Source organism: Dipodomys merriami, unplaced genomic scaffold (assembly GCF_024711535.1).
Source record: "Dipodomys merriami isolate MVZ:Mamm:240054 unplaced genomic scaffold, mDipMer1.0.p SCAF_6, whole genome shotgun sequence".
NCBI classification, from domain to species: domain Eukaryota; kingdom Metazoa; phylum Chordata; class Mammalia; order Rodentia; family Heteromyidae; genus Dipodomys; species Dipodomys merriami.
Window position 1 is genome coordinate 33,000,902 of NW_027206179.1, and position 21,107 is coordinate 33,022,008.

The window sequence follows — 21,107 nt, forward strand, 5'->3', positions numbered from 1 at the left end:
AGTATAAAAAACCAATTTCAGGTTGTGATAAGTGGATAAAATAAATCATCTAATGAGAGAAAGTAAATTGAATAAGATGGATAGGGTTCAACAACAAATAGTTTCTAAGTACTATGCTTCTTGGTTGATGTCACCCTTTCCTTGTACAACTACTTAATTTGATAATGAAAATGTTGTTTTTAAAAAACTTTTGGGGGATGGCATCATTTGAATTAACACTAGAGATGTGAGCTCGATCTAGCTTTGAGGAGAGTCATAAAAGGTAGAGAAAACATTAAGACCAAAAGCCATGCATGAGAAGAGGAGAGATAGGACAGAATCAAGATCAGTGCCTGGCTGAATCACAATGGAGAAGGTATGAGTCGAGAACAGAGAAATATCAAGATCTTGTACATATCATTGGCCATGGGAAAGACTGAAAGATCCAACTAAAGTATTAAAGGTTTTTAATGTGTTTTATTTAGCTGCTATAACATATGTAATTGACTGTGTGGCTTACATAACAAAATATTTCTTTTTTTATTGTAAAGATACTGTACAGAGGGGTTTCAGTTACATGAGTAAGATAATGAGTACATTTCCTATCAAGCACTGTTACCCCCTCCTTTGTTTTTCCCTTACCGTCCCTTCCCTCCCCACCTCCTAACTCCTCCTCTCCCCCCTGAAGTTGTGAAGTTCATTTTCAACATAGTGTCTTGTACATCTCATTGTTATAATGGGTCAATCTGTATCCTTGTTTCAGCATTTTGTTATTTCCCTTCCCCTCCCCAAATTAGAAAAATGTATATACAAGATGCAGGGCACTGGAATCAAATACCATAAGACCAACCCAGATGCCCCTCAGTAGATGAATGGATCAAGAAAATATAGTATGTATATATATATATATATATATACACATATACATATATGTATATATACATAGGAATTCTATGCCTCCATCAGAAAGAATGACACCGCCCCATTTGTTAGGAAATGGAAAGACTTGGAAGTGAAGTAAGTAAGTGAAGTAAGCCAGGCCCAAAGAAACATAGGTCCCACGGTTTCCCTTATTTGCAATAACTAGTATATGTCTAGGACAAAGCAGAAAAGGTCAAAAGCTATGTGCATAAGTGAAACAAACCCCAAGAGAGGGACACAGAGGTTTTATTTTTGTTGCTGTTGTTTTTAATGTACTTATCATGTACAGCTCTGGGGGCTGGGAAGTCTGTGAAGGTAGCTAGCTCAATGAATGGAGTAGGTCCTCTTCTGTGGGGGCAGGTGACTGCCTTTCCCCTGTGCCTTACACAGTGGGGAGAAAAGGCATCTGTTAATAGGGGCCAGTGGCTCACACCTACATCCTAGCTACACAGAAGTCTGATATCTGAGAATTGCAGTTCGAAGTCCAGCTAAGCCAGAAAGTTCTTGAGATTCTCGTCTCCAATTAACCACCAAAAAGGCTTAAGTGTCAGAATGCTAACATTGAGCATTAAAGCTTAGGGACAGCTCCGAGGCCTTGAGTTCAAACCCCAGCACTGCCCCCTCCCTCGACCACCCCCCCTCCACGAAAAAAAAGAAAAAAGGTCATCTCCCTTGTCTCTTCTTATAGACACTTCACTTCCATTATTACTTGATTAACTTCCAAAGGCCACTTTCTCGTGACATTGAAAATAAGAGCTTCAATGTATACTTGTGGAAGCATTCATTTCCTGGAAAGTAATTAAAGGATTGTGACTCCATTTACTGACATGGAAGAGACATGGAGAAAACAGATTTGGAAGGCTAAGGAAAGATTCACTATCTGTTCTGTCCACTTTGAGATGCTAGCATAGGAAATCATAAGGGGGATCAGGTATAGCGTTGTTTCTATGTGGTGTCATTAACCAGTAAGTGGTCTTTACATTCATAGGTCTTAGTATTATTATATCATGGGGAAAGAACATACAAAAGAAATAAAAAAAATCATATGGTATATTAAAAACAACAAAGACAAAGAAAAAACCCCTTGTGTCCCTATCTTGAGGTTCACTTCTCTTAGCATCATCTTACATGGTCATATGTACAGAGCTTTTGACCTTTTCTGTATCTTATAAGTCATTTTTTTCACCACAAAGTCTTTCTTTTTTTTTTTTTTTACAAGAGAAATGTCATAATCTTTAATAATTTAACCAAAATAGTTTAATCAAATAGCTAAACAGCTTAGTCAAATGTCTTAAATGAACCAGGAGTTTTTCTACTACTAACATTGGCAAACTAGCATGAATACAAATTCTCCCAGTTATGCAAACCAGAAAATTATTGAATATACACATATGTTATAAAAATCTACTCATATTATTATATCAAAATTGAAACAAATCTTTAACAGGTCCATAAACTACCAAGTAAATCAGGACTTTCACTAGAAAGGAAAGTATAAAGGAGTGTGATATACAATATCACTGTAGTATGAGATTGTCACTGTTTGTGGTAGAAAGAATGAAAAATTGAGCAGAAGATGAGAAGGAGCAATTTTCTCTCTCTTTGTCCTCTCTCTCACACAGCTAGAGTTTAATCATTTTCCAATTATGCCGCTCTTTTGCATATCATAATCTCTTTATTCTGATATTTCACTTCCTTACATAGAACATCTACAATCATACTGTTCATTACCAACCCTAGATATAAAACTAGACCTATCTTTCCTTCATCCATTATTTTTACAATAAAATATATTTTTACTCCTATAACAGTCCATTTATACATATTTCCTTACTATTATGATAGAACAATTGATTGATCAGCCATTTTGACTTTTTATTTTTTTTATTTTTTTTTTAAATTGTATTTTATTTTATTTGAGAACATACTGTACAGAGGGGCTACAATTACATGGGCAGGATAATGCATACATTTCTTACCAAGCATTGCAGCCTCCTCCTTTGTTTACCCTTCACTTCCCTTCCCCGCCTCCCCCCTCCCCCCACCCAATTTTACCCCCTCCCCCCACCCAATTATACCCCCCTCCCCCCCCCCACACCGAAATTGTAAAGCTGGTTTTGACATGACATTTTGTACTTCTCATTGTTGCAACAGGTCCACATGAATCCTTAAACGACTTGTTTGTCCCCATCTCCTCCACATGTTATACTGACATCAAATATAGTGAAAGCGGGGGTTACACTGTGGGGGAGGGACATACAAAGCAACAAAGAAATAATCTTATAAATGCATTAGAAACACATGCATGAAAGAAACGAAAACATTAAAATACATATTTCAGGGTTCATTTTCCTAACATCACATTATCTGGCCTTTTCCGCTTGACTCATACCTATACTAGATATTGCAAATAAGGGAAACCATGGGACCTATGCTTCTTTGGGCCTGGCTTACTTCACTTAATATAATTTTTTCCAAACCTTTCCATTTCCTAACAAATGGGGAAATGTCATTCTTTCTGATGGAGGCATAGAATTCCATTGTGTATATATACCACATTTTGTTGATCCATTCATCTACTGAGGGGCATCTGGGTTGGTTCCATATCTTAGCTATGGTAAATAATGCTGCAATAAACATAGTTGTGCTGGTAGCTTTAGTGTGGTCTTGTTTGTAAACATTTGGGTAAATGCCCAAAAGTGGGATTGCTGGATCATAGGGGAGATCTATGTGAAGTCTTTTGAGGAACACCACAAAGTCTTTCTGAGTTCTTATTAATGAGTAAGTTTTGCTCTTAGTAAGTTGTTTAAAAATTTGGGGTCAAAACATTGAGGAAACAGGTCTCAAAGGCCTTTCTATGTTTTTTGCATATTAGGATTTGGTAGAATGAGGTTTGTCTACAGAAATCCATAACACAACTCAGTTTTAGAAAGGGAGTGAAATGCACAATAATAGGGGAAAAAAAAGGAAGACCATAGCCTGGTAAATTCGAAAGCATTCATTAATTTTATCCGCTTAAATGAGGTTTCTGTGTGAGTGACGTAAAACTCCCAACTACTGGGTATTTGTTCCTTTGGGAGTGTGAGGAAAATGATGTCAAATTGGCTATGGAGATGGATTGCATTGTACTTCGTAAGGTGAATGGTATGTTTTGTGAACTAAATCAAACTAAAGCTATTATAGTAACAATGCAAAGACTGAGGGGTATAGCTCATTGGTAGAGTATATGCTCATTTTGGGAAAGGCCCTGAATCCAACCTCCAGTACTAAGAAGGTAAAATGAAATACAGTTACAAAAAGGAATGGATCTACCTGAGAGCTGGTGGCTCACACTTGTGATCCTAGCTACTCAGGAGGCTGAGATCTGAAGATCATAGTCCAAAGCCAGCCCAGGCAGGTCTCTCAGACTCTTCTCTCCAATTAACCCCTAGAAAACTGAAAGTGATGCTGTGACTCAAAGTGGTAGAGTGGTAGCCTTGAGCAAAAAAACTCAGTAACAGCACCCAGACCCTGAGTTCAAATCCTATAACTGACAAAACCAAACAAATAAAAAGGAATGGGGCATAGCACATGCCCCAGGAAGCTGAGATCTGAGGATCACAGTAAAAAGCCAGCCTGGGCAGGAAAGTCCCTGTGACTCTTATCTCCAATTAATCACCAAAAAAACTGAAAGAAGAGCTGTGGCTGAAGTGGCAGAGTGTTAGTCTTGGGCAAAAAAAAGGCTCATGGTCAGTGTTAAGGCCCTGAATTCCAATTCTAGAACTGGTGGTGGGTGTATGTGTGTTCCCCCCACTCTCTCCACACCCCAATAAGAAACAGAATAAACCAAGGGAGTTACCATGATGATTTGTCTAATGTTTTATGAACTCTAAAGTTCTGGGAAAACTTTACAAGTCACACAAGAATCAATACAGAAAGTTCTGAACCCTACCAGGTTCTGCTTTGACAAGATCTCTCAAAAAACCTGTAAAATGCCTAATTAGAATGTTACAAAATAATTAAAAGAATGGTTCCACATCTATTGCTAGCAGATTTGCATCTTTCAATGTATTGATTCAACCTAATGTTCTTGGGCTGGGAAGGAGGAGGAAGTGTGAAAGATTCAGAGATGGCTCCAAACTGTGACCCACCTACTACTGTTCACCAGTTGTGAATATGCTCTATGGAATTTTTCAGGGAAGAAGTATTTTGTGATAATCTCAAAGACATCTATCTGTTTATATTTATGTCCTCATGAAAAAGGATAGCTCTAAAGATGTGTGAAGTATGAGGTTTATACCCAAGGGAAGAGAAGTTACATGGAAGACAGAGAGAGACAGAGACAGAGACAGAGACAGAGACAGACAGACAGAGACAGAGAGATCGCTAATTCCCAATTTATGCGAGGAGAAACAGTATCTAAGATATATCTAAGTTAAACTTGCTAGAATAGAAAGGACTAATTGAATGTGCTCATTCTCTCCTTTTCCTGTAATCATTTTTGGAGAAGTCATGCTTACAGGGATGAGCATCCTGTCAGATGAAACAAATGAATGAGAAAGCCATTCTCCATGTAAATAACAGCAAATCAATTGTGAGTCTTCCTTGCTCTGTCATTGAAGATTCTGCCACAGGAATGATTCATGGCGAACCATCAGCTCATCCAGTCACTCCAGGAGAACACCAAGGGCTTGCTCACACATAATTACTCAGGACTGAGTAGGAGGAAATCCCTGTCTCGGATCATGAGAGATAATGGAATTCCAAGTAAGGATGCCTTGGCAAGGCAGAAGTACTTTCCCCTGGACCATTGAAATCCTTAATGAGTTGAATCATGTCAAGTAACAAAATAAACAAGGATGAGAAACATCAGTTGGGCTTGGTCCAAAGTCTAGCCAGCTTTAAGATTGGACTTCCCCGCTATTGCTTCAATGTTACACAGTTTCCTATCAGCCAAGACTGCAGTTGTACTTTTTTTTTTCTTTTTCGTAAATCAGATTTCAAAAGCCAGGCACTAGCTGATGGTAATTAGTAGGCACTGGCTGACGTTTAATTCTTGCTGTTCTTTCCATGCATGCATAATTTTTGCGAAGAGAAAAGAAAATCCAATTACCCTCAAATCTGGCTCATCTGCTCTGGTGCTAGATCTTTAGAAATGACTCTGAACAATCGAAAGGAAGACATATGGCTCCAGAGAACAGCATTTTGTAACCTTGCTTATAATATGGAGGGAATAAAAAGTCCAATTTTATGACCACTTGCCTCCTATCCCCATAAAATTCGAGTCAAGGAATGCTGATGCTGTAACATATGTGATGTAGAGAAGTATTCCTATCCTAAGGAATGTATTGGCAATTTTCTTTTTAGGGGTCCACTTATATTTTAAAAGATACTGTTGAAAATGCTCAAATGAAAGGTCATGCTGCATAAAAACACCGGATCCAATCTTGGAGGACTTAGATACTGCTAATCAAAAAAGTAGAAATTTCTATAAAAGATTGACAAAAAAAATGACAAAAGATTCAGTAAACAAGAGTACTCCATTATTTAAATTAGTTCCTGAAATGTTGATTAATTTTGGGAACTTCATTGATCCTCAAGACCCAGAGAATGCTTTTGTACAACAAAAGTAAATACAATTTTTGGTAATAAATTATGCTTTAATAATTGGAATTGATGCTGCTTAGGTGGACTTTTTCTTCTGCATATATTTACTTTAAGGAATAACTGTGATATTAAGAATAGATAATACTAAAATTTTTTTTTATCCTTTTATGCTCAACCTATTTTTTCTTAAGCAAAACTGTAATAGAGATTCATAGGAAATATTCTATTTTAACTGAGCCTCCTTTGAATAGTTCTGATAAAAGCATCATTCAGTAACATTTTTGCACTTGTGTCCCAGTTTATGTGCTCACCTGAGTTTGTTCTGGTGGCATCTCTTACGACTCTAAGCCTCTCTTTGGCTCCAAGGAATTTGCTTGAACAGCAAGGTATTGGTTCTGGACAGCATTCTCCAGTTGTAGTGGCTTTTCTTGGTCTGGATAATAATTTGAGTGATCATATTTTTATGTACATATTTTATGTACATATTTTTACTGCTAGCAGTCTCTGACACTTTGCAGAATTAAGTACAAATTGCTGAACAGAGTTCTCTAGGAGCTCTTGGTTTGTTCATTTTATGTTTCCTAGTAATTAGAAGCCTATCTCATACCCAGTGAAGACAATCCTCTTCCATTGTGTTGATATCTCCCTCAGAGTTCAGCCGTCCTATTAACTAGTACTTATTCATATATTCCTTTATCCTTTCTTATTTCCACTCAATGAAAACATCCTGGACCAGAAATCCCACAAGGCAACATGACAGAAGAAAGATGAGCCAAGGTATAGTCCTAATTTTTGAGGAACTCATAGCTTAGGCTAGAACATGGACATGTAGAGAAATATACAGAGTAATGTAATCAACTCAATTAATGTACCTAGCATTGATTAGAAATTTATCTTAGGGAATGATATAACAGAGAAGGCAATAGTTGATTTGAATAGTAAATAGTCTACCATGAGCATTTGTACTTTGTCTAGTAATTTTGCTATGCAAGAATTATCCTTCCCATATATTTGCTGAATCAAAGAACTAGCAAAATGCTAAACTAGATTTTTCTGATGCTGTTTGGATGCATTTTTTTTCCCTTTCCTAATTTTTACAGCGGCCTTATGAAGTTGGTGAGGCTATTGTGCTATAACAAATAAAATGTAGGCCCAAAGGAAGTTCATTCCGTAAGAGGAAGATCTGAAACCTCAGCCATTCTCCTGACTGGGAGGCTTTTGTTCTTTTGACTTTGCTTTCCTACCTCCCCTGCTGTTGACTGTTCTTTTGAATTTCCTGACTGATCCCATCTCAAATGGACTCAGAGCAAATACTTAACAATTATTTATTGATAAAGAGAGACATATGACTTTGATGCTAATTTTTTTAATACAGATTTCCAAACACTCTTTAACAGCTCCTTAAACTGGGCCTTTATCCTTCTATAACTTGCTCCCTTGCCATTTTTGTGTCTTTATTACTCTGTTATTTACATGAACACAAAGGCCTGTGGACTTTCAGTCACCAGCAGTGCCCCTGTTAAAGAATCTCACCCTTGAGCTATAGTAGAAGAGTGTTGGGAAAAGGAGAGAAGTTCAGAGTCATATTGAACTTGCTCAGAAGTTACTGAAGAACTGATACCATCTACTCAGAAATGTTTCTCTACAGTCCTAGGGCACTTTTTAGTTGTGAGATTTTTGAGTTGCCCCCCAATGCTACTTTCAGAAGTTCATGGCCACAGCAGGGATCTGGATTTCCATGATTGCACTAATATATCTCTGAGAATGACTCTTCCAGAAGGAACTAAAAGTCTTTTACTCACAGTCAAAGTACCCCAGGCTTTTATACTTAAGCACATGCCAGATATTCTACAGGAAAGTCATGGGGGTAGTGACTGGGGGGAAATATTCTGCCTCCAATTCTTGTTTTTCCTCTCGGAGACATTCCTAGAATACTGCATTGACTGTTCGTGCCTGGAGTTTCTTTCGGGAGGACATTTTTTGGTTGGACTGGTGTATGTCACAAACTATGTTCCTAGATGCTTTCCAAGAATGACTCAGGCCAGGCTAAGTAGCCTAGATTCTGGTGCAGGGGATGGGAGAAAGCTGTAGTTTAAGTGTGAGCATATGCATTCTGAGCAGGCTGACTAATCGTGTACTGAAGGTTGAGGTGTCCAAGGAGAAGCCAGAAAATAAGAGTCAGGCTCTGTGACTTCACATGTCAACATAGATGGAACAAAGAGGAGCAAGCCATTTAACTGACTCTCAGTTTCTCCTCTGTAAGGCAGGAAAATCAACGTCTTGATTTTTGTCCATGTGACTGCATTTGTGGGAAAGGTCAGAAACAGAGTTAGCGTGACTATTAGTTATTGAATGTTTGATGAGGGAAGAATAGGTGACCGTACTCATAGTCATGACGGAATATGCCTGAAGGAAAAAGGACATTTTTCAACCAGTGTTTAGTGTCTGGTGCTAGGGATATGGTAGTAAACAGATGTGTTCTTGCCCTTAAGGGCTCACAGGGTAATTTGGGAGACAGACATTAAGTAATTAATTGCACATTAAATTAGACAACTCAAATTGTGATAAGTACCATAAGCAAGAACTTTGTATGAGCAGAACAAGGACTTACTAAGCATCTAGAAAGGAAGTGACATGTAAGCCAAACTGCAAAATTAAAGAAAAGGTCCACTGTGAAGTGGTGAAGATGGTGAAGATGTTTTTATTTTATCTTATTTTATTTTGGGGGAACAGAAGTGCTGTGGGTGAGTTGGTGACACAAGAAGCTCACTGCCGAATACAGAATAGAAAGTCAGTTTGGGGGAACTAGAGCACAAAGAACAAGGGCAGGGAGACATAGGTAGGAAGAGAATCCTAGGGCTTTGCTGCCCAAGATGGAGATTTTACATGTTCATCTGAAGTGGAAAGACTTTAAAGGGTTTTAATGAAAATGGCTGACTGCTTTTCTTTTTCAAGCCATATGGAGTATGGGATGGAGAAAAATGAATTTCTGAGGCCTGAGACTGTAGGAAGGGATGCTTAGAAAGGATATCCTAAAAATAGATTTCCATTCCTTCCTGTAGGGTAACAGGGACCAGGGCTGCCTTTCTACTACCTCTGGAAATGTTTGTCCTCTTTTGCACTTACCATTACTGCACTTGATTTTCCCCTTCCCTTCCCTTCCCTTCCCTTCCCTTCCCTTCTCTGCCTTTTCTTTTCTTTCTTGTGCCAGTCCTGGGGCTTGAACTCAGAGCCTAGGCATTATCTCTGAGCTTTTTTGCTCAAGGCGGGTGCTTTAACACTTTACCCAGGTCTCCATTTTTGTTTTCGTGGTGGTTAATTTGAGATAAGAATCTCACATACTTTGCTGCCTGAGCTGGTTTCAAACCACAGTCCTCAGATACCAGCCTCTTGAGTAGCTATGATGACAGGCATGAGCCCCCAAAACATGGCTAACCACACTTAATTTTTATATATTCTATTTCTCTGAAATCTCAGCATATTAGGGGAATAATGTAATGATTCATAGACCTAATGTTGATGGGTGTCAGCCTTCCCAACTGGCAATCTGTATACTTGCAGTAACATTTTTATAGATCATCTGATATTTATAAAGGAAATACAATCTAATTGTAGCACAAATTAAATGTAGGTAGGAAAGTAGGTAGATAGATGATTAGAGATAGGTAACTAGATAGGATCCATTAATATTCTGGTAGCTACAGGAAACCAAAATCTTACATTACAAGAAACCTGGAGGCAAAATGGCTCTAAGTTAGTTAATTTTGGTTCATTATATGATTTTAAGAACTAATTATTTTCTTTCCATGTGACTGTCCTCAGCATTTGGCAAGCTCTCCACTGTTTATTGGAAATAGTTTTTCAAGTACAACATGATGTTTTGATATATCCTAATGATCACCAGCTAGATATAACACTCCTCCAATCACATTCTATCAACCCAGGGCCCAGAAATCTGTTTGTCCTTTTGATATGTATTTTTATTTTTGAAAGACAAGAATTCTTTTTTTTTAAATCCTCCCTTAGAAGTCCTCAGCCTGCTTTCTTCATATATCATACTAAGCAATTCAAAAGGAAATGAAATTCCCACTGCTTTCGGTTTCTTATTTTCATTATCTTAGACTTACTAAGTCTTTCATCCTGAGACTAGAATTAAAGGCAGGCTTTCCCACAGCGGAAGGCTTTGCTGAATCCTTGGACAAAATTGCAATATATGTTTTTATTTTTGTTTTTGTTTTAAGACATATCTCACTATGTAGTGCAAGCTACCCCAGCTTCCTGAATACTGGGATTATAGGCATACACCATAGGCATACACTATCCTACCTGTGTGGAAGATCTGTTTTTAAGGAGAAGCAAAAAGCTATTTAATAAGACATCAACATTGTCTGTCTCCCATATGAAAATTAAAAGTAAATCACAAAACAGTCAAGCAAATGAACTTTACTCAAAGCATCATTATCAGACCTATAGTTCCAATTGCCTATAAACTTATGGGCACATTTGTTCTCAGATTCCATGCATGACTTACCAAGTCAGAATGCTTGGAGTGGCCTGGCTACCTGGTTTTAACAAGCTGAGCAGGTAATTGGGATGCACAGTATGGCTGAAGAAGGACTGCTCTGAACTTAGAATATTTAGTAGAAGGAGCTGTAAAAACCTCCAGCAAATGTTTGAAAGAAGGATCAAAGCTGAGAAATTTGACGGATCACTGAAAACACAGGGCCTGCATCATGCTAGCAAGGAAGATATGCTGCAAGGAAGCCATTAAACATCCTCTAAAGCACATTGCCTTCCTTATCTACCCGGAGAATCCGTCCAGGTTACAAAATAAGACAAATGGAGTCAAGATAAGAAAATACTCTGCAAAAACTGTACTAGGAAAACATAATAAGTAATTCACTGGGACATTGCCCAGGCATGAGTTTGAATGAGCTTAGAATTTGGAAAATAGATAGTGAATTCTGGAACATAAATATGGAAATGAAAAACATGGCTTGGCTAGAAGGCACGCTCTTTTACAGATGCAGAATAACAATTACAAATCCTTTCTCTGGACGTCCTCAGATTGCTGATCAAAGAACCCTTGATACAGCTGCAAACCCCCAGCAAATAAATCTATGTGGGGCTGTACAGTCCAACTGGGGATCACGTTTGTGAATCTGGATTGTGGGGGAGGACATAAAAGTTGGCTTTTTTTTTTTTTGGGTTTAAGTACATGTGAAAGCCAAAAACACCTGCTACAGATGTTGCCCAAGGGAGCATATAAGCCTGGCTGGAACAGGTTGAAGTGTTTGAAGTAAGAAAAGTAGAGGAAATAGCAGCGCCCAGTCCTCAGAGACCATCCCATGCAGTGACTTGGAAAAGGAAATCCTGGGATTTGTGCTGCCTCAGCGAGTCCAAACACACATAGCCCCCTGAATCCACTCATGAAAGGCCTGCCTTAGAGGAGAGGGAAAGGGAAGCCAGGCTCCCAAGAGGATTAGAGAAAGAACTGCTAACGCCTCTGAAGTCAAAGGGGGAAACTAGCTAGGATTTAAGCCGTAAGAATAATTATCTGCAACTCTATGAAAAGCCTCTAACTAGCCTCGACTCTACCTGTGATGTACTGTATACAATCAACTTTCATACTACTTTAAAAGTGTGAGTGCTTGTCTTTTTTGGGGGTAGGGGGTGAGGGGGATGTCTTCTTCTGAAGCAGACATTTTCAAACTCTAGTGTATGCCCAGATCACCTGGAAAACCTGCTGAAACCTAGCCTTTGACTCAACAGTTCTGTGGAGAGGCCTGAGGGTGGACATTTCTAACCAGTTAGAAATGCTGTCAGTCTGAACAACATACATCCAGAGGTACTGGAGGACAGATAAGATTGTCAAAGGTAAAGGTATCCATGATGCCGTGAGCACATGTATAATTCCAGCTACTACTGTTGTAAGGTGAGAAGCCATATTTTGAGAAGTCAAGTCCGGAGTCTTTATTAAAAGGCCGGAGACTGCATGATGGCCTCCTGTCTCAAAGACCAGAAGTCAGCAAATACACCTAACACTGTTCGGAAACTGTGCCATGAAGGCCAGAGGGGAAAGAAAGAACCAAAACAATACCAACAAACCAATTCAGCTCCAATGGAGAGCTGACGTGGGATGCCACGGTGACTGGAGAACACAGCGACACGTGAGATGACCTAATGGCACCTGAGCTGGTCCGGGCCTGAACAGGATCAAGTCAGGGGGCAGGATCACAGGAAACTGGAGGCCCAGGCACTGGACTGACAGGTTAAATAACCTATCATCCAAGTCCCCACCCCTGCCTCCAGGGATTCAAGTATGCCCATCACCTGGCAGGCAGAGTCTTGCACCTTTCCCTACCATGAAGACGAGATGCCAGACCCTACCATCCATCATGCGGATAAGACAGTGCTGGCCAGACCCAATCTCCCTACTTCACTACAAGAATAGGAGAATAGGAGGATTGTGGTTCAAGTCCAGCCTGGTCCTAAGTTAACATAACCCTGTCCCAAAGCACAATCTGGGTAAGTGATGCATGAGTATAATCCCAGCTACATAAGAGCAAGACGTAGAAGGATTGCAATCTGAGGCCAGCCCAGGAAAAAAAAAGTGTAAGAATGTATATGAAAAATAACTGAAGTTGAAAGGGACAGGGCTTATAGATCTTGTGGTAGTGGTATGTTTGCATAGCAAGCACAAGGTCCTAAATTCAATCCCCAATATCACCAGAAAAAAAAAAGGTTAAAGTTGGATAATACTTAATTTCTTTCATCTTCTCTGCTTTCCAATTTTACTGATACACACACACACACACACACACACACACACACACACACACACACACACACACACCACTACTACTACTACTACTACTACTACTGACTAAAGACAACCATGAAGAAACATGATCACTAGGTAGTCTTATGCTGACCACCCAGGAGATCTATATACAACATTAAAGGAGCAGAGAAGGAAGGTCCACAGATATGAAGTTTCTTTTCTGTTTACAAAACAGAACAAGTAGAGAGAGCATCCTGAAATTCTAAAGATGGTTAGCATTCTAGGAAGTAAATACTTCCTAGCTGATAATTCATTTGTTGAGAAATTATTGTGAGAATCTGACAGGTAACACAGGGAGTGTGACATCTTGGAAATAAAATCAAACTAGCAATCTATCAGAACTGGGACAAGCCCTGAGATAAGTTTATCATAATTTTAAAATGGATGATTAATTTTAGCAATGATAGCTAAAGTTGGACTAATTGAGAAAATGGTATGACTAAAAATGTGATTCTGAAATTTTTCATTGCAAAAACACAGAAGCTAGTCTAAGAAATCTATGAAGACTTATACTTCAGAGTAAAAATTTTAAAGTGTATGCACATTTTTAAAAACCAAGTTCATTTCATTTTCAATTATAGATGAATAAAATGGGAATACAGGCTTTTTGGAAAATATGTCTTAAAATTTGTAACACTTGTACTTTCACTATAGAAAGACAGTAACTACTGATGGTTTATTGTACTTCAGTTTTTTATAAATATTACTTTTGCATAATATTGGTGTATACCACAACTATCATCTGTTTCTATTTTTTTACACAGTGTTTCTTTTATTAAGTATTAAAACATGAGGAAGTAGTTATTATTTCACTAACCACTGGCATATTTGACAACAATCATATTCCTAGGATGGATATACCATGGAATTCTGTATTGTCCAATATTTTGCTTTTCCTTTTCCCTCTATTCTACACATAGTACTACAATGAGCACATTTGTATGCAAAACTTTCTCTATATATAATATGATATTTTTGGCTAGATTCCAAGATTTAGAGTTACCTGTCTCAGAGTTGGAAAATTAACATCCTTGATTATTTCCTAAAGAAGCATTGTATCACTAGTATGAGTATCCTAATTTAGTTTATTTCTGTCAATTTAATAAGTATATATTATATATATATATATATATATATATGTATATATATATATATATATATATATATATATATATCCTGGTTTGCTTTAACTTCTTGGTCTGTCATGGGGCTTGAACTCTGGGCCTGGGCGCTGTCCCTCAGCTCTTCAGCTCAAGGCTAGCGCTCTACCACTTGAGCCACAACGCCACTTCCGGCTTCTTTTTCTTTTTGCTTATGTGGTGCTAAGGAATCGAACCTGGGGTCACATGCATGTGAGGGCAAGCACTCTACCACTGAGTCACCTTCCCAGCCCTGCTTTAACTTCTAATATGTTATTTCATAATGAAGAATTTTCCCAGTTCACCAATGACCTATATTTATGATATATGTATATCATGTATATGAAATATATATATATATATATATATATATATTCTGAAGACTTTCAATTCTGTTACATCTCATTTCAGCTATTTTTATTTATGAAAAATGTGAGTACATAATTTTGATAAATAATAAAGCCTGAAAACGTTATGTCAACATTTTTGTTGTTATAAGAGCATCAAATGATACACAGACAATACCTCACAGTTTCAAAAGTTCACCTTTGCAGAACAGCATCATATGTGAAAGAAATGTAATTTCCAAATATGGTAATCAGCCATTTCACTGAAGTCTTACTCTCATTGGCATTGACATCACAGGTGTAGATGGCTTAAAGACCAACCCATTCAAATAAAAGAACTAGGCTCACATCAAATGACTTAACTTCCTTTTTGTATGGAAGGAGGGGATAAGTGCTCATTGGTAAATACCCTAAATAACTGTGTTATCATTTCCTAAAGTATTTACTGGCCACTTGAATGATCACATCTGCCAGTCCCTTGCTGAGTAAACACTGACTGGAAGAAACAAGCTTGGTGGTCTTTGTGGGTTTTCAATTTTCCTTTGCCTGAGAAAAGGTCATTAAAATAGTGCCTCAAAGCCCAAGGCAACACCTGGATATGAAGAGCTTCTGGAATCCTCTTTTCTCAAGATTCACCCACTAAAGACAATACTTGTGCTTGGTCCAAAGGGCAGTCGATCTCCTGGGATATTGACAAAGACCATAAATGCAAGCTCATTATTCTTGTTCTGTCAACTACCGCTGACATTTCTATTTGGTGATCATAGATTAGTCACGAGGAAATGCAAGATAAGTTACCCCCTTTTCCTAAAGTTTAGAAACTCAAGAACTCTCAGAAATTGAATTCCTTGCTTTTCTTACTTTTTTTTTTAATGGATGCTACATGTTTAAATTTAGTGTTTGCGTGTGTTCAGTAAGATGACATATAACATTTTATACGACATTCTCTGATTACTGTATATTAGAAAATTTCCCTGGGGTTCAGAAGAATTCAATTGAAAACAACTAATCACATAGAACTTTAATGCCCTTACTCCTGAAATATATTTGATTTTCATCAGTTTCCACCCATTTCTTTGTATCAATGGTACAGTTTTCCTTAGCAGTATGAGAGCTCTGGCTCTCACAATTACTTCATTAAACCCAGAAGCCTGCTAATATTAAATTAAAATGTTGTATTCACTATGGAAGCATGCAGCTATAGTAACATTTTTATCTCCTTTTTATGTTTGCCAAAAGAGCAGGTGTGAAAAAATATAAATGATCTCCCTCTTTCCCACCTATCTGTTGGCCATCCCTTCTTCTTCTTCCAAGCTTTCTGTTCCATATTTCTGGTTTCCTGGGGATCTGGAAGCCTTTAAAGCTCTAAAGGCAACCCTATCCCTCAGGTGCCCTCCAGGATATTTGGAGACACTTTTCTGTGGTCACAACTAGGAGTGCGACTGGGAATGTGTGGGCGGAGGCCAGGGATGCTACCAAACATCCTACTGTGCACAGAACAGCCCTATGACAACAGAAATATCCAGCCAGAGGTATCTCAAGCTAGCCTGAGCAATAGTGAGGATTCTGTACAAATGCACACACACACAAAAAAAAAGTGGGAGGAAAATCTTAACTCAGTGGATCCCCCCCTGACTGTAGTCTAGAAAGCAATTCATTTGGATAAGAAGGGAGGCAGCTGAGATGGGGCGAAGCAAGCTGGACAAAAAAAGACTGTGAGTCCCAAGGAAAAATGAACTCCTTCCACTCCCTTTCTTATTGAGGCTTTGAGAAGAGAAGAGAGGATGGCTGTTGGTTTGGGGTGGGAAGACAGGACCACAACAATTTCCATGACTCAACACAGAATAAGCAGGAAGATGTAGGCTCTTGGGGATTGGCTTGAAACAAGTTCAGAGAGCATCATATCCAATAGGAACTTGGGCATGAGAACAAGAGATATCTCAGAGGTTGCCTGTGTGGGCCAATGATGGTGGGAATCTGAGCAAATACCTAAGTACTTCTGCAGTGTTCCAAGGGAAAAGAGAAATACTAGAAACGGACTGCCAACTGACCCAGGTTAAGAAAGGTGCAAAAATGAAATTATTTTGATTTTGCTTGTAAAGTGTATGCCTATGCTTCAGAGACTATGCTTTGAGATTAGTGAACTCTGTAAGGACAAGTTCTGTTTCAAATTATTCAAATAGATTATGAAAATCTATCTCAAGTAATTCAACTAAAAGCAATCCTCTTTTCCATTTTATTACACTAAATTAGAACATGGATTTCTGAACTTTCACCATGATATTGGTGTTTGGTTTTGTTACTCCATCCCTTCTGCTACCAAAAGTGTTTTATAATTTTACTCTAGTTTGGGGTACCAGTCTTGGTGATACAACATAAGGGAAATAAGAAAGGGAGTGGAAGGAGTTCACTTTTCCCTGGGACTCACAGTCTATTTTTGTCTACTAGGGTCAAAAGCAAGGTTAATTACGTATAATGTCTGGTTCAAAATCACCTCATATATTGAATGTTTTATAATAATGAGGGATTTGGGGTTTAAAAACTAACAAATACTATCTGATGTAACAGATATAGCTTGTAAGTGCTTGGTCTAGATAGTCTTTAATTTTTTTTTTCAAAGGTGCAGAGGATTATGTAACACCTTGCCAAAGTCATCTCCCTTTAACCTGAGCCAGATTGTTTTTCAAGTGTGTCACAGTTCTATTGAGTGAGACCCCACCCAGCAACCTAGGAAATGTATCCAACCATTCATCAAGCGCTCTGGACACCGTTATCACAGGAAGGAGATGTGTTGGCAGAGAGTACATCACCACCTGCCACCAGCCCAGCAGCAATCCAGTGCTCATGCACCCACAAGCCAGAGGAAGCCTTCATTCTCTTGAGAAGTCTACTTGGTCACCCATTGTAGGTGCAAACTGCTGGCAGAAGTGAAAGTGGGCCTATTTCTCCCTTTTCATTAGCTGATCTGTCAGTCTGCTTTCTCCAAATCATTTGGTATCCTTCATTCTCACTGGAGACAAGATGCTCAGACAGGAACCTCACCCAAGTTGGCTAAGTGATAACTACCCAGTTCCATCCACTCTAGTTCCCTTCTGACAAACCTACATCAGAATTGAGAACTCTTCATTTATGTGGATCATGTCTCCATTTAATTCCTGAGACATGCTAGACAAATTAAGGCAATAAAAATATTACTCTAAGGCATTTCTTGGAGTCTAGAAATAAAAATTCAATCAGAACTCAAAACTACACAAAAGCTCTCGGGAGAGGGGAGTGCTATAAATAATATCTCCTGCACTGATGAATTTTTTCTTCCTACAGTCCAGCATGACAGGAAATCTACTATGTATTATGAAGAAGCTGCTTTATTTATCCTGGAACCTCATTCCAGAAGAGTTTAAACTGATTCCTCATCTGTTGAGGACTTTATCTATATTAATTTCTGCCATTTTTAAAATCTTCTGTCCAACTGGGTGTCGCATTATTCTACAAAAGTGAAAAGAAAAAGAGTTATGAAGATTTTAAACAGACACTTGGAAGAAATGTTATGGCCTAGAGGAGGGGACCATATTGAGCAGAGGCTTCACAACTGTCTTCAAATTTCTGAAGAACTTTTATATTCTTAGGATACTTCTACTTTGTCTAAGAAAGGGTCAGAGGGGGGAAAAGTTTAAAAAGAGTTACCAGAAAGGAAAAATAATACCATCAGGAATAAAGTTTGTTGATAGCACAATACAATGGAAAGAGTGCAGAATTTAATATAACAAACTCATTAAGTAGAATACCTAATATGTTGCTGCAGATGTGGCTTAGTGGTAATGTGCTTGCCTGGAGTGTGCAAGGCCATGGGTTCAATCCCCAGTGGTGCAACAAATAGCAACAACAAAACAGTCTCTAGTGTAATATACTTGAACAGGACTCTTGCTTGCATTTCTCACGTAAAATAGGGAAGAACAATGTGGGATATTTTTGTGTGGCCTAAATAAGTATCTTCTTAATGAACTTGGCATAATAATGAGCTAGTACCAAAATGTCAGCTGCAGTGATTTCCTATTCTACCTTCCTGGTCTTTGGTTGATTTAATGACATTCTGAATTTTATTTAGTTGGTGATACAGGAATTTGAACTCAAGTCCTCACGCTTGCTCAGTAAGCACACTACCATTTGAACCATACCCCTAGCCCGTTTTGCTTTAGTAGTATTTTAGATATGGCCTAATGCTTTTTTTCTTCCCATGACTTTTCTGAGACTTACATCCGCCTACCTATGCTTCCACATGGCTGGATTTACAGCTTACCCTGGGGCCTCACCAACTGGTTTTCTCTGATTTTGTTCTTTACCTGAGCCATTATCCTTCTGATTTCTATCTACTGTGTAGATAGAGGATGTCTGAGTTTTTAATATTTAGGTCAGTCATGGGGCTTGAACTCAGGGTCTGGGCACTGTCCCTGAGCTCTTTCCCTCAAGGCTAGTACTCTCTTGTTTTCTGGTGGTCAACTGTAGATAAGTCTCACAGACTTTCCTGCCTGAGTTGGCTTTGAATGGTGATCCTCAAATCTCAGCCTCCTGAGTATCTAGGATTACAGATGTGAGCCACCAGCACCCAGTCTAATGCCTGAGTTTTTGACTCAGAGTAGTTGACAGTCACCTGAGTCAGACAATTCTCCTAGACATTCAAAACAATATAGATGTCTGAGATGAGAAAAATGTGCAGGTGCTAAAATAAGAGTTTTTTCTCAAATTTAACCCCAAAGTAAAAGGCTCTCTTCTATTTGTTTTTGCATTGCTAAATGCCTTCTTCTTCCTCTCCTCTATGGCAACTTCCTTGTCTTTTTTTTTCTTTTTGTCGTTCATGGGGCTTGAACTCTGGGCCTGAGCGCTCCTTCAGCTCTTCAGCTCAAGGCTCTACCACTTGACCCACAGCGCCACTTCCCTTCCTCGTCTTTCTTTGGCCCCCAAAGAATCCTTTTCCTAACTACTTTAAACTCAATGCCTCATGTTCACACAGATGAGGTTTCCAGGATTATTAAATGGAGTTATAAAGGAAAAGAAAAAAAAAACTTCACACAAATTACAATGTACAAACTGAGCCTTTCGTAGGTATGAATGATTATAAAACTTAAACTTGGTATTTCAAACTACCTTCTGCCAGTTGTGAACCTATATTTATTTGTCCTTTTCTTGGTTTCTAATAGGCCTATATCATCCTGATGAACATAGCCAATATTTGTTTCTAATTATTAAACTCTCAGCCTGTGCAGGCACTCTAGAATGACCTCATTTCAGTGATCTGCCATCTTTAGGATAAATCCCATTTTACTTAAGAGGAAACTGAGACTCGTAGACATTACCTAACTTGTTCCAGATGATAAATACTGGGTTTGAAATAAAAGCAAAGTCTATGCAAAATAACAGATTAGGCAGTTGGCAATGAATTAATCCCCAGGTTAAGACAAATTTTAACCAGAGGAACTTGAGAAAGGCTCAGGGGCACTACCTTACCTTTTACTAAATCTGAGTCTGTGTAGTCATTACTTACATTATGTATTTTACTGTGTTGCTAGAAGACAAAGCTGTTTAAAGTACACAAAATATTGAATGGTGTCGGGTACATTGTAAACTCTATATCAGTGTGGATAGTATTAAATTACTAACATAAAAGGGCTAGATGCTGGACAAATACATTGCAGAAGGCAGTCTGCCACCAAACTGATCAAGCCATAGCTAGCTTCTTCTGCAATTTCTGCTTAGGTAGTTAAAAAGTAGCCAAACTAAGACAACATTTTGAATCAATTCCTTCAACTTCCCCTAATGTTAGGACAATAGTATGTGGTCTGCTAAAATTTTAATAGTTTGATATTTGTTACAGTATGCAAGAGTTTTCATTCTGGGGCTTCTATTGTTTATCTATTAAGTTTTCAAAACATTATTTTAGGCATCAAATTGTTTACTTATTAAGGTTTTTATTCTTCTGCCCACAATAGAGAGCCTGAGTATCTAAGACATTGTAAACACAATGAATCTTCCTTTCTTTTTGCATAGGAGTCTGGACTAAGGTAGTTCCGGGATGGAGGAATGTCACGTAGATCCCATGGTCAGATCTGGGACACAGGTTGCCTCCAGATGTCCATGTCACCACCACTAGGGAACTTCCTCATTTCTATTGAAGATGAATAGCTAGCTGTCAGACCCACCTCAGAACTGTAGAGTTGGGAGGAGAAGGAGTGGGTGTGCTGGAAGTTGAACACACATGTGCAGCTGCAAGAGCCACACCTTGCTAGGGAGCTTGGG

The 21,107-nt window shown here is 38.5% G+C and overlaps 1 long non-coding RNA gene across 1 annotated transcript in view; it reads right to left on the bottom strand.

Moving 5' to 3' along the window:
• The window catches only part of LOC138813510 (uncharacterized), a 207,790-nt gene that overhangs the window by 40,907 nt on the left and 145,776 nt on the right, over positions 1-21,107 (bottom strand). The window lies entirely within an intron of this gene.